Source organism: Lissotriton helveticus, chromosome 5_1, assembly GCF_964261635.1.
Source record: "Lissotriton helveticus chromosome 5_1, aLisHel1.1, whole genome shotgun sequence".
Taxonomy (NCBI): Eukaryota; Metazoa; Chordata; class Amphibia; order Caudata; family Salamandridae; genus Lissotriton; species Lissotriton helveticus.
Genome location: NC_136065.1, coordinates 242,670,461 through 242,685,747, shown reverse-complemented (window position 1 = coordinate 242,685,747; position 15,287 = coordinate 242,670,461). Strand labels below are relative to the sequence as shown.

The 15,287-nt window shown below is 44.9% G+C and overlaps 1 protein-coding gene across 4 annotated transcripts in view; it reads left to right on the top strand.

The window, feature by feature from the left end:
• PNPLA7 (patatin like domain 7, lysophospholipase) overlaps nt 1-15,287 on the top strand; it is a 1,524,034-nt gene that overhangs the window by 251,258 nt on the left and 1,257,489 nt on the right. The window lies entirely within an intron of this gene.

Genomic DNA, 15,287 nt, shown 5'->3' with positions numbered 1-15,287 from the left:
TGTATGTATATTTAAATACAATCAGATATGTTATGCCAAAGCTAAAAGTACTTTGTCTACACCCCCTTGAGCACATTCTACTCGAAAAATAGGAGCTTCCATGGCTTTCCTGGGTAATATCCACTAGCTGATCTATGTAGAGCAGCTACATAGTCTCCACCACACACTTTAACTAAACATTATCCTGTGGATGTGCTAGCATGCTAACCAGCTAATGTAGGTGAGGCAGCGCTACGTATGCTCTTTTAAACAACTGCAACGCCCACAGGTTAGCCACCGCTCTTGGGGAGCACTGATTTACAGTCTATGCAAAGCATGTGCACCTACATCCACATATGCCTCATAAAGATTGTTACCTACTCTGTAAGGATCTGTTCTTGGCCTGTAGATTCACAGGCTCCCACCCTTCTCCCTGGTTACCTGTGGACGTTGCAGTTCCATTTTTACCTTTGCATACACGTGGACATCTCTTTACTGACACTTTTCTATGCTCAGTTCTCACCCGCCTGCGGTAAAATAATTAAACAATGGAGTCAATGCCCATGCACACTATTACCAAGAGGAGAAGTGACTTTACCGCATGACTCGAAAGACTTCCTTGAAGAAAAACAACTTGTGCACATCTGGATGTGAATCTTCATCACTACATGGTAAGAACAGATGCTTACAGGGTAAGTAATATAATCCTTTTCATTCTTCTCACATGTTTATAATGGGTATGTGAGAAAAAGTTATATGTGGTATAATGTGACTTGAGGTTGAAGGTATAGGCAGTCCGTAATAGTGAATAGCTTTCTACTCATGCACCAGTCACCACAACCCAACAACTGTTCAAGTTGAAACGTTCTTATGGGTGGTGAAGATCAAATCATTACTTGCTGTAATAACAGTTATCCCCTTGGCCGCGGTGGTAATTCCGCTGCGGCGCTGGGCGGAGGGGGGGGGGCGCGGCGCCGCCATGCTGATGACGGAACCACTCTGTCACCAGGCACGGGCTTGTGACCGAGTGGTTCCGTCACTGCCCCACCCGCTCAATGGAACGCGCCGCGCAGGCGCGGCGGCGGGGCCGTGATGGAACCACTCAGTCATTAGCACAGCCCACCCGTGGCTGGTGACGGAGTGGTTCCGTCACCAGCGTCCAAGGGTTTAAGGGGGCTGAGATAAGGTATCAAACCACAGTTTTTAAAATGTAATAGAGTGACTAAAACTCAGAAGTCAGTAACACTGAACGCTATGAAATCAGGAGTTTGTAGTAAAATAATGTCATTAGCAGCTATCCACTAGAAATCAAGAAATTAAAACTGATGAACCAAGTCAATTTGTATGCAGAAATAAAGAATTGTAACTGAGAGTCTGCCCTTACTTTTAATGATGTTCGACCTGAAGACATGTCAACTTCAACTCTGAAAGCAGACTGGCCTTGAAATTCGATGTCTGGATCCGAAGGCACACCACCTGAAAGCAGTACTTTGTAAGCGAGCGAGCATCAGTCTTGAAAACAGGGTCGACCTCGACAAAAGTCATTGAAACATCAATTCCTTTTATCCTCGAAAATATTTTTTATTCACACTCTGAGGACAGTGAAGATTCATCCCATGAGTGTATTTTCATTGATCCAGACACTGGCCACTTTGCCGCTAGAATTGAAGAACAACGTTTGAGTCCAAAGCACAAGGGACTACTAAAGCCAAATCACCTTTGACAGAGGGCCTAGCGACTCATACCTGATCTATTGCACACTGGTGCAGATGGCCAGGAACAAGGGGATCCTGCTCTGCCAAGAGGTTGCATGGGCGACGTCTTTAATGGATCAGACAATAATGAACCTAATGAGTCGTACCATGCGAAGCCTTCACCACCAGATAAAACTTCAGCATACTACAGTATCATAGAATGGATAACTTTTAAGTATGGGGATTTAATCATTGAAATCTTCTATCATACTGAGGGGATCCTTCACGAGCTACCAATGTTATAAACCGTGCTCAAAAACACATACGAGATTTTCAAGCCACTGACCAAAGTCTGCTTTATTACTCCATTGGTGGAGCATAAATACAAGGTTTACGCAGAAGAGACACTCTACAGTCGAGGCTATGCACCTCCTAACCCTAGGTCGTCCATACTGTTCTTAACAGAGAACTCAACCGTGGTGCTCTCAAAGGGGCCGCCCCGGTTAAAGACTTCAAGTATGTGGATGGTTGCAGGAAGGAAGTTTTCTATGTGGACACCCATGAATTTCCAGTTCACAGGCTCTGCTTAGCAGTGTTGACCACTTTCAGATGTAAGAAATTGAAGAATTATTACAATACCTTCCAGACAAATTTAAGAAAAAGGAGCTGAAATAGCAGAGAATAAAACAATTTCAAACACTGGTATGCTTTAGCTGTACTTTGTTTGAGGTCAATACATTCTGTTACCAGTGTCCCTTACCCTGTAGCCTTGGATTCATTCCTTGGCAGTTTGCACCAGAGGTCCAACAGCACCTATTATGCATGTCCATTGATAAATAACATTTTTCTGTACTATAGACTAATGAGGCTTTGTAGAATATCAGAAAAGAAAAGATCAAAGACAAAGCCATAGGTGTGCTACAACTGCAGAAAAATTCAGTGCCACCCGCGATCACGCGACCCAGCAGGGTCCAACATATGCTCCAGCAATCCGCCCACAGTCACCAGCAATCTTCTCAGATTCATTCCTACACATGAGGGTTTTTTGAGGCTACAGCTAAACCGTGGTAGGGATAACCAGAGCAGGGGATTCTCTGATTCCAAGCAGTGACACTGTTCTTGTTCCCAGCCTGCTCAACCCCTGATGATGCATCACCTGTTGCGGAAGGCTGAGGGACTCTCTTGGGTCAAGGAGTCCACTTCATGTGCTTTCTCACCAAGCACAAATGTGCAGTCTATGCCCTATCCTAGCTCTATAAGGACTATACACTTCTAAATTGGGAAAGCAAGCATGGTATTTCTATCTGTTGGAGATGTTGCTTCAACCACGCTGCATACTCCATTTCAGCTCAGATTTGCTAGCTCAGTGGTGCAGGGCCAGGGCAACTGACTCCGGACTCCAGAACATGGGGGCTCACGGTTCGATACCCAGTGCCAGCGACAGGTTAGCCCAGCACCTTGTGACTGGGCAATAGCTTGCCTAATCCCAGCGTCGGGACACCTCTTTGGAGGTAGCTGTGTGCTTTACAAATGCTGGTGTTTCATTTTTTTTTTCCATTCCAACAAAAAGTTCAGGTCTATCATCCCAGTCAAGAATTACTGAACGTGGCGATCTGGCTCCTGAAGTCTTAGTTTGGGGACTTAAACTTGCCTGTACAATGCATGGAAATTCTCGAGGATGCAAGTCAACTTGCAATGCTTCACAGCCATGAGACATAGTTAAATATCTACTTGCGATACAGAAACTGGGCTTAGCATACACTTCATTTCACATTCATCTGTCTGCAACTGCTTACTTGCAAAGCAGACCTATGTTTACCGGACCATGTGACTGGTCAGTTTTTCATTGTAGCTTGTGATGAATTTGGAGCCGCCAAGCAAATTCTTAGACCTGGTCTTGACACAGTGTCTTTGGTGGTCAGATCTATTGATTCATCTGTGACCAGAAGTAGACACACTTGGATGTGTTTTACAGCGCTCTCGGGCGACATCCAGCCAAATCAGATGGATATGCATTTTGACAGTTGGCACCTCTTGAGCATAAAGCTGATTAGATCTTGAAGAAATTTTAAAAAGAGGTGCATTTACTCGCTCAATGAACTTGGTGTCTCCTGCCTGTCAATTCCAACAGCAGTATAGAAAATTCAAAGGCTACTCGAGAATTCAGTCTTATGGGCAACACCATCCTCCTTAGCCGAGTGAAGTGTTTCAGGTTATGGAGGCATGGCAGCTCCAAGGGTCACAAAGGCCAACAGCAGCAGTCTGCTTCCCCCGCCAATCCATTTTAGTGCACTATTGAAGGTGGACCCGCATCGTGTCGGAAGGGTCTACCTTCTTGTATGATGCGCTGACAGTCCTTCACCGCGGGTTGTGATGTCCTACAGATTTTACAAAGGATTCATCCTCCCTTTTCAGTAACCTGCTTCTCCCGGCCAAAGTTATTTTTTCTAGCCCCCCACCCCACCTTTATGCTGAATCTTTCCAGTTCGAGGTTCTACCTTTTCTGAGAAATGGTGCAATTGAGCTGATTCGAATGAGATTGGGGAGGGATGTTACTCCTGATGCTTCCTAGTCAACAAGATGGATATGGGCTTCATCCTATTCTGGTCTTGGTGTCCTGGATTCCTTTCTTCGCTAGGATATATTCATGTTGTCCCTTGTAGTTACTGTTTTACCCATGAGGTTTCAAGAGATTTGGATCACTCGACACACAGTATGAGTTTTCTTAATATTGGTACTGCCATCTCACGACACGTTATGCGCTCCCTAGTGGGTTTTGAGGGTCAGCTTTGAGGTTTCAGCATTAAGCCTCACTTCAGCACCTTGTTTATTCAGAGTTCCTATAGCTGATATTAGTGAAGGTTGGTGATGCCTGCATTCCTGTGCTGCGATGACTCTGTGCTGAAAGTGGGCTCTCTGCAGTTGGTGTCAGACCCTCTCCAGTGTACAATACTTTCACTTTGTGACATGGGTTTCTTTTTCATCAAAACTGAAGTCTTTGTTTCAGCTTATGCAACATTTCCCATTCATTGTGACTGTACAAGGGCAATACCCCCAAGGCCTTCCTTTTGTGCGGAGAATGTGGGGCATTTGGGGCATGATCCAGATGTTTCGAGAGACTGTATCGACCAGGAGGGTGGCTGGTACTCACTTTCTCTCTGTCTGGAAGCTCTAACGCTGTGGCTGTAGACCTGGCTTACAAGGTCTTGTTGACTACCTATCATCTGACCAGTTCGCTGAATACAATGGCAAACAACTTGAGTGTGTCATTGTACCGATGAAGAGTGTCGCTTTCACCCAAAAGTGACTCTGTACATCTGCGCCTTGTAAGACACCCCTCTGGTGGATTGCTTTACTTCTCACAGAAGCGCTCACTTTTGTTGTGCTCCCCCTTCTGTTCCCACTGTGGGCGCCTTTGCGAAGCACATTCCCTGTGAAGTTACACTTTCAAATTTATTACGTGGTTTTTCCTATTCATCTCTTTGCTCGTGCTTTGGGGAATTTTCAGTAGGAAAACTGCAAGTGATTAAATGCAATGCAAGTTGAGAAGGGTGTGACATGCAGACCTTTTATGCATTTCTGCATCTTCTCCTCCACTTCTGCCCTGAGTGGTTGTTCAGGCATGGAGGTGAAACGGGGCCATCTCATCTCTTTTGATCTACCTATTGGGGTGGTGGATGTTACCTTTGCTGTGCACTGTCCTTACACCAGAATTGTGTAGGGCAGTTGGTAGACACATTTTGGTGTGCCGAAGGCAAGGTAGATCCTCTTTGTGCAAGGTTTTCAGATGTGTTACTCTTGGTACTATCTTAGTTCAGTCGGGCTTTGCTCTATGTTGTCATTGTCTGTCGATGAACTCATCCTTGCCCTCTTTAGAGACTTGCATGCTCTTTCCTTCACTGTTTGTCATATCTCTGTGGGACAATAACTTGGTGCTTACTTTTCTGAAGGTCTCACTGACCATCAAGTCTGTTTAACATATTTGAGAGCAGAAGACTTTTCGTGTGTCTGCCCATGTAAATGTAAATTGATACTTGTATAGCGCACTACTCACCCGCAAGGGTCCCAAGGCGCTTGTACGAATACCGCTGTGGAACCCATCCTGGCTTTCCCTGTGAGGTGTCCACTCCTGGGCACCCCCAAGGTGGAGGCCAGGCATCCTTAGCGTTGTGGGGGCCGTTGTGGAGATTAAGCAAGCTATTGCCCAGAGTTGCAGAGTGGGACACCATGATTGGAATAGGCACCGAGGCGAGAATTATCAGGTCCGTGGAATTTTGAGCCCAAGACCTGCCGAGGCAGGAATTGAACCCTGGTCCCGGGCTAGACCTCTGCATCAGGGTCTGCCGCTCTAACCATTGAGCCACACTTCTCCACTTCCATCTTTCCTGACTAGTTGGAGTTTCGAGGTGTAGAGAGGTGCAGGTAGGTAGAGTCTCCACTAGAAAGATTGTTACTGAAGTTAAGTAGCATATTCTTAAACTTGTGTCATCTTACCTGAAGGTTACTTGTTTGCGATCTTGGAAAACAAAACGTACACCTCTGGACTCTTCCTTTATTGTCCTCCTGGGACACTGGCAGTGGGTAAGTTTGATGTGGCCAATCTCACATGCAACCAGATCAGGAGACGTAAATGGATAATTTGTACCGCGGTGTGGGTGACATGCGTGTTCTACCAGGAGCTCTTTTCCGCTCCTTTCACCAATCCCATTCAGGCCGCTTGATTTCCAGGGAGGGGATTAAAGGGGGCGTTCTGCTGGCCCACTTCAATCATCTGGCCCCTTTAGGAAGGGTACCGATCTTATGCTAACCTATCTTCCAAAAGGAGGTGGATGGAGCTAGCTAGGCCATGTCACTACACTGGGCAGCAAGAAACCTCAGATCGGTGCCACCACCAGGAAGTTGTAGCTTGACACTCTAGGTGCTACAAGCATGAAGACCATGTCTGATCTGGTTAATCTAGCTAAGGATTCTCCGAACCCCTGGGGCACCATTTCCCTCCAGTTTATACTGTGTGTGTGTATATCATTGCAGATGAAACCTACCTGTCTAAAACTGCCCAACCTCTGCCTGCATTTTATGGCTGTTCTGCTTGGACAGGAGAATACGCAGGTTTATGTAACATGGTTTGATACTAGCGGGTCAAAGCTCCACACGCATCAATTCCTCCTGCCGTGTTTAGCTCTTTAGAGGTGATGCTCGTTTTTGTATGGGTGTTCTTATGGTGTATAAAGTACACTGTTACCCACTGAGAGAATGTGGCATGACGGTAGGGCACGCGACCTCGGAGCTGGGGATCCGAGTTCGAGCCCCGGCAGGGACGCTCAACATTCTGTGATTCTACGCAAATCACTTGGGGGTATATGTATGAAAATCCCCGTTTGCGATTCTCATATAGCAATTTTTTGCGAATCGCTATTTGAGAATTGCAAAAAGGGATGTATGTAAAAAAATCGCAATTTTTTAGCGATTTCTTAGTTTTCCTTAATTGCGATTAGCAAACTGCGAAATAGCAATTAAGGAATACTTTCCCATTCATTTCTATGGGCCAGGAGGTCCATAGGAATGAATGTGAAGTTATTCTCCATTTGCGATTCGCAATTTGAGAATCTCAAATTGAGAATAATTTCAAGGTTGCAAGGGTGTCATAAGGACACCCTGATGCACCCCTGAAATGAACATGTGTGCGCATAAGGAGCACATGCATGCCCTAAGGGCATGTATGTGCGCCATATGGCACCTTCACAAATGCAAAAAAGTGCATTTGTGAAAGAAATCTCAAATTACCACCAACTTGAAGTTGGTGGTAATTTGCGATGTCTTAAGGAGAAATCACAAAAAGTGAATGCTTGATGCATAGCATTTAAGGAATCGCAATTTGAGATTCCTTAAATGCTTACACAAAATTAAGGAATCGCAAATGTTGCGATTATTTAATTTTGCGATGTGATTTCCCTACTACATATACCGTTTGAATTTTTTGTTGCAAACGCTGCTTTTTGCGAATCGCAGCGTTTGCAATTAAAAATTGCGTTGATACAACTGCCCCTTTACCTCCCCGTGCCTAACAATGATGAATGTGTGTGTCCATCTGTGACGCAACTGGTGCTCATGTAAAGCGCTCTGATACCTCCCTCTAGTCTAGTTCACGCTATATAAAACTCCACACAAAAAAAAAGAGTACGTGTAGTAAAGGTGCCACAATCCCCCCTTAACATTATCGCGGTAGTAAAAGACAGTCCTGTTTGGCATGCGGTGGGTACTTCGGTGACAGTGCACTTGCTGTACTACTGACAGCGAAGTCCCTGAGTTGTGAGTTGTGTGATATCATTCCTTGAAATCTGCACAGAATACCAGATGGGTGGAAACCAAGAAAGGCCTTGCCATTTCCGCATGATCTGCACGTTTCCCGCGCCTTTCTGTTGCATTGCTTTATATCATTTTCCGAATGTAATTGGAAGTACTAGTCGAGGGCGGCATAGATTACGTCCAATCAACCCCACGCGTGACAAGGAGATTGTGAAAAACTGTTACCCTCCCCTTGAACAAACTACTTCAGTGGGTTTTTTTCCCCTGCATTTTTTTTGCCTCTGGCGCGCTAAATGTAGAACAGAGACACACCCGGGGGTAGTGGAGAGTCTGACACTCAATGAATGCACATTGGCGCTAGATTGCAATTTCAGTCACGCTATAAACACAGTGTTCACATGCTTTTGATTACAGTGTGTTCAGCCGTCCGTCAAGTGCACCAAGGGTGCGCGCGCTGACTGGATCCCGGCGCGGGCTTCCTTGTTCCTAAGCGGCGCGCGCCCCCGGGTTCTGTTCAGCGACTGAAATGTTAGATGCCTGGCAGAGGATTAAATAAAGCCTTCCATGTTTACACTGCGATTGAAACCTATTCGCGTTGCTAGCCAAGGTTACTTAATTACTAGTACCCGTACAGCTTAAATGTTGAGAGCTTTTAGTGGCGTGGTTAGATCAGCATCTTGCCGAAATGACGGAAGAGTTTCCAAATCTTGATTATGTTTTATTTTAATGTTTTTTTTTCTTCGTGTTGCGAAGGGCGGGATTGCAAAATCTTAAGAATACTTTACGTGGATGTTGACCGCGGCCTCATCAGTTGTCCGCCCCTAATTCTCCATGAAATATAATGCCTCGGTTTAACGACTGAAGTCCGTGCGTGCCTTATCCAGAGTTCCCGCCCTAGTACCATTATTCTCGTATTTTGTCCCCGATCCTCTGCATTTTTTTGGCTGCGTTGTGTGGTCCCTAATGCAGGAGCCACGCAAACGCCGATTAAAGCGCCCCACGGAGGGTCCCTTCGTGGCTAAAGAGATACCCACACATGGTCGCCCAGCCCTGTGTTTCTTGAGGGGGCAAGACACCTCAATCCCACTTCGCAGTTTACACAGAACTCGGGGGTGTGCAGAGAAAATGTCCACAGACCACCTAGAGAAATGTTCCGTGACCTCCTGCTATTGTGCACCTTTTAGCTCCCAGAAGTGACTGAGAGACTGTAAACACCTGAATTATTGTAATGACTGTGAACATCTCTGGAATCCCTCTTTCTTCTTTCCAAGTTGGTAATCGTGAGTACCCCCCGGTGCTAAAAAGGTGGATAATGGATGCTTCTCAAAAGAGGTATACACGCCAAAATGTCCCCTGTTGTTTGCTAGTATTCCATCAGTTAATATAGGAAACACAAACTTGATTTTCATATCTATGCAAGTTGATTTATCGACGCAATAAAATCAAGTAATTGGTCCCCATAATATTAGATGAAATACTGCAGTGAAGAGGAGCAATTGTCCCTTACAATAGCGTTATGAGCACAGGTTTCTCTTTTAATGGGGGTGGGGGACCCTGTTTACTCTGTCTTGGTTCAAAAGAGGGTCAGCCCAGAACTCTCTTCTCCTGGGAGGTGTCTGGCTCGGTTCTCACCAAAGCTGCCTCCTTTGGGGGCGTAACAAGGCCACGAAACCTCTGCACATGCAGGGGCGCAAAGTCAAGCCTGCTCTGTCCAGAAGCACCCTCTCCTTTCCACACCTCCCTGTCTCACTTTTCTGTAGTCTTGAAAAACAGCTCCTGCATCTACCTTTAGTGAAGGATGACAAGACCAGAGCCAAGGCTTAACTTCTCACTACCCATTTTAATCTTTCAATTCCTCGATCACCCTCCCTCTTCAGTAATGTTTATATATTTTACATTGCTGCCTAGTCCTTGATCTCTTGTCTTCCTACATCCACATCTTCACTTCCTGCACTTTACTCCACTTACCGTATTCTCACCACTAGCTCTACTCTCCTCTTTGTATCTCTTTACACCGTTGTTCCAGTATAATTGGGATACCTATCTCTTTCCCAGACCATTTTGATCAGTGTCTGGAATGGTCAATCCCTTAGTAACAAATCCACATTCAGTCTTTCTCTTTTCCTTTACTTGATTTTTCCCTTTCTTTGAGTTACTAATTAAAGAGTATTCTTTTGTAATTTCTTAAGTCCAGCCATCCTTACTACTTCCTGTTCAACTTACTGTCACTTTACTCCATTCCTAACAGTGGGACGGCCAGCCTCTTTCACCCTTCTTGTATCCCCCTAAATTCTCTACCATCACTCCTGACCTTTTCACTTTTGAATTTGATTTCATCTAATTCCCACATCCTTTGTTCTTTTTATTTTTGATCATCCTCTACTTGCTCTCTCCTCTTTCTGTGAGGATGTTGACACTCTGCTTGTATACTTTCCTGTCTCTCCTACTAACGAACAATCCATTCTCTACATTTGTTTCTGATGAGTTCCTTGTGTAGAACAGTAACTTATGTGGATAGATCCTTTAATGTTGCAGCAGCTAAATTGTGGAACTGTCTACCATATGCTTTGAAACCCAACCTAATCAAATTTAAGAAAGCCAATCAAATGTGACCTTTTAACCAGTAACTTCTCTTTCTATTAGAGCTGTTACGTTACTGTCATTAATGCCAATATGTTTTGCTTAAGTGCACTGTATAAAAACACTGCAAAAACAACAATGATGGACAGAATGTGGATCAATGTCACACATTCACCCCAGTCAAAAGATCTGGGCCCAAATCCATCGCTTTTCCACTCCACACCACCCTGGGTAGACAATGGCGATATGCAAATCAGCGCTGACCCTGTGCCCCATGGGAACAGTCCAGTCCGAACTACAAAAGCCATGTCCTTCCCAGAACGGAAACAAGCATCCGAGGACCGGCCCGGTTTCGAGGTAACACCTCCCATCAGCCCGGCTAGCTTGCTTCCAGTGGTGTGGAGTGCCTGGGACTCACGTCTGAGCATCCCCAGTACACTTAGAGTGGTTACTGCAAAAACAACAATGATGGACAGAATGTGGATCAATGTCACACATTCACCCCAGTCAAAAGATCTGGGCCCAAATCCATCGTTTTTCCACTCCACACCACCCTGGGTTAGACAATGGCGATATGCAAATCAGCGCCGACCCTGTGCCCCATGGGAACAGTCCAGTCCGAACTACAAAAGCCATGTCCTTCCCAGAACGGAAACAAGCATCCTCGAAACCGGGCCGGTCCTCGGATGCTTGTTTCCGTTCTGGGAAGGACAGATCTTTTGACTGGGGTGAATGTGTGACATTGATCCACATTCTGTCCATCACTGTTATGTTTGCAATTACCGCTCTAAGTGTACTGGGGATGCTCAGACGTGAGTCCCAGGCACTCCACACCACTGGAGTCAAGCTAGCCGGGCTGATGAGAGGTGTTACCTCGAAACCGGGCCGGTCCTCGGATGCTTGTTTCCGTTCTGGGAAGGACATGGCTTTTGTAGTTCGGACTGGACTGTTCCCATGGGGCACAGGGTCAGCGCTGATTTGCATATCGCCATTGTCTAACCCAGGGTGGTGTGGAGTGGAAAAACGATGGATTTGGGCCCAGATCCTTTGACTGGGGTGAATGTGTGACATTGATCCACATTCTGTCCATCACTGTTGTGTATGCAATTACCGCTCTAAGTGTACTGGGGATGCTCAGACGTGAGTCCCAGGCACTCCACACCACTGGAGTCAAGCTAGCCGGGCTGATGAGAGGTGTTACCTCGAAACCGGGCCGGTCCTCGGATGCTTGTTTCCGTTCTGGGAAGGACATGGCTTTTGTAGTTCGGACTGGACTGTTCCCATGGGGCACAGGGTCAGCGCTGATTTGCATATCGCCATTGTCTAACCCAGGGTGGTGTGGAGTGGAAAAACGATGGATTTGGGCCCAGATCTTTTGACTGGGGTGAATGTGTGACATTGATCCACATTCTGTCCATCACTGTTGTGTTTGCAATTACCGCTCTAAGTGTACTGGGGATGCTCAGACGTGAGTCCCAGGCACTCCACACCACTGGAGTCAAGCTAGCCGGGCTGATGAGAGGTGTTACCTCGAAACCGGGCCGGTCCTCGGATGCTTGTTTCCGTTCTGGGAAGGACATGGCTTTTGTAGTTCGGACTGGACTGTTCCCATGGGGCACAGGGTCAGCGCTGATTTGCATATCGCCATTGTCTAACCCAGGGTGGTGTGGAGTGGAAAAACGATGGATTTGGGCCCAGATCTTTTGACTGGGGTGAATGTGTGACATTGATCCACATTCTGTCCATCACTGTTGTGTTTGCAATTACTGTATAAAAACACAGCAGATGAACTTGCTTATGGCTAGGTAGCAACTATGCAATTTTAATTTAAAAGTAGAAAGTGTGTACAGGGCAAAGTATGAACTTAGGTTTATTCCAATCAGACCTGAAGATCTCACTGCTGACTTGGAGCTTTGAGCTTTAAAGTTACACAGCACTTTTCACAAAAGCAAATTACACTTGTGAGTAAGTTAATTGTTTACATTTACTTTGACACTTTTGAGTAACTTCACTGCCTTCATTTTTCACAAAATCCAAATGTAAAGTTACTCAAACGTGTAAACTAACACCTCTCTACCCCCATGAAAAGGAGTGGAGCCAAACTTATGAGTACAAATTACTACTGCTAAAAAAGAAACAGTAGTAAGTCCAGGACCATACGTGGCCAGCCACTGATACTTCAACGCCCTCCCATACAAAATAATGCAAGTAGGAACTTAAAATAAATCACCATGGGAGATGTTAAATTAAAATATTTAAGATAGTTAAATAATATACATGAACATAATTTATTGTAAATAGTAGATACAAATGAAACATTTATTTATAAAATATTTTAACTACCTTTTTTGAATTTAAAAATCATTATAACATTTCTTTGTAATTACCTATAAGTACATTTCTATAAATCAATTCTACACAGCACTTTTAACAATTATTAATGCATGGTAATTTGCTTTCTCTCCGTGGGAGTTTATTAAATTAAAAGTTTTTAAAACGTATTATAATTCAATATATTTAAATTAATTAAAGATTTAATTCAGAATGTAATTAATATTGCTGTGGATTTTTTTTCTTTACCAAGTTTAATACATTTTATCAAATCTTCTAATGTTTAAGATTCCTGGAAACAAGCATTGGAAACATCTACTGTGAAAAAAACAGTGCTGGCCGCAATCTGCCAGCTAATTATAGACCTATATCGCTACTACCAGTCCCTGTTAGGATGCCTGAAAGCACATACATCTAAAACTTTCTTCTTGTCTTGAAGCCAATAACATTCTTGATGCTTTTGGGCCCACCCTAACTAACTGCAGGAGGAGAGTAAAATGGGGTGCCCTATGCCAATCCCAAGATAGACTAGCTTCTCTTTAGCAAACCATTATGATATTTCTGGTGGCTGCAAATCAGCGTGTAGATCCCACTGTTCCACTCTGTGAAATTGCAGAAAACCATCAAGGCCTAGTGGTGGCCCTGTCTGATAGCTTTTCCTATGTATCACGACCAAAGGAAGGAAGTGCACACAGGCACCCCTGGTATGATGGCAACTGCCGTAAGGCCAAGAAAACCCTTGACTCAGCCATTAAATCAAATGATAAGCTGGTAATAAACGCCAATAGGTTATCCTATAAAAACACAATTAAGCTAGCCCCAAAAAATTGGGAAGTAGAAAAATTGGAGAGTTTGAGACAGGCTCTAATTAGCAGGGACAAGAGGACCTTCTGGAAACTAATAAACACAGATTCCAAGGAGGATAAACCAACACTCGATCCGAATCTAGGGGCTGAGATTGTAAAGGCTCACTTTCAGTCCCTTTATTCTGGGGTTGAGGGTGATTTAGGGCAAGTAGTATCTCATTTTCCCCTGCCACAGTTAGCTCGCTGGACACCCCAGAAATTTCCCTAAAAGAGATAACGGCCGCAATTGTCCGAGTAATTCCCGCAAAGGCACAGGGCTTAGATAAGATCCCTGGAGATCTTTATCACACAGAACCTAGTATTTGAGCTCCGTACTTATGGACTGTATTCAATGCTATTCTCCAGGGAATGGAGATCCCCACAACATGGCTAGGGGCAGAAATTATCCCGATTTTTAAAAAGGGATCACCCCTCCACCCCGTGAATTATCAGCCCATTAGCCTCATTGATGTCGCACAGAAGATTTTTGCTCGTGTGCTCTTGGATGGAGGAATTTTCCATTCTTAGCCCCTACCAGGCCAGTTTTAGAGCAAAAATGTCCACAATCGACCAAGTTTTCAGGTTGCAATTATTGCACTGGAAAACAGTGATCTTGTAGGGTGGCAGCCTCTATATTATCTTTGTTGGACTTTCGATTTAGTTCCCAGTGAGAAACTATGGGTTATTCTATTAGATCTGGGAGCGCCCCCGTACCTATGCCATATGCTAAAAAGAACACAACTTTGCCCAAATCAGATACGGGAAGAATGGAGAGCCCACCGATTCTATATGTATACCTATAGAGAGAGGTGTACGGCAAGGGTGTGTTTTGGCCCGACCCTTTTTGTATTTTTATCAGTGGCCTATTGGGGGCCCTGACAGCCGGAGGGGACATAGATGCTCCCAAGTTAGCGGGCCGCAAGGTACCTGCCTTGATGTTCGCAGATGATACCCTCCTGTTGTCGAGGTCCCCGATGGGCATACATAGGGCTTTGGACATCTTCCGCTTATTTTGCAAGAATAGGGGCCTGGAAATCAACACCCAGAAAACCAAATATATGGTTTTCAATGCAGGACACTCAAAATGACCTAATCCCCAGTTAGATGGGGAATTTTTAGTGAAAGACCTGTATGCAAATATTTGGGATTGTCACAAAATGCTAAAAGGGAGTGGGGTGCTCAAATCAAGAATGTTTGTTTTAAAATGGCTTAAACATCAGGGGGGCTAGCGAAACAGCTGAGGAAGTGTGTACATAAGATGTTGGGGCCTGTGCTGAAAATATATAAGGCACAAGCCAGAGGAGCTGCCTTATATGGGGCAGAAATTTGGGGTCATCGGCCACCTGAACAACTTGCTAAAATCGAGAACTAATTTCTTAGACAACTGTTGGGACTTCCCAAAAGCATACCACTCACACCATATGGAGGAATAGCGAGGAACTGAGGGAAGTGGCAAACCTCAACGGAGCAAGCAAAATTTCTTGGCTCACTCACATTAAGAACTCTCTGATATCCACTGGAATGGGAGACCTATGGGATAGTGCTGAAGCAA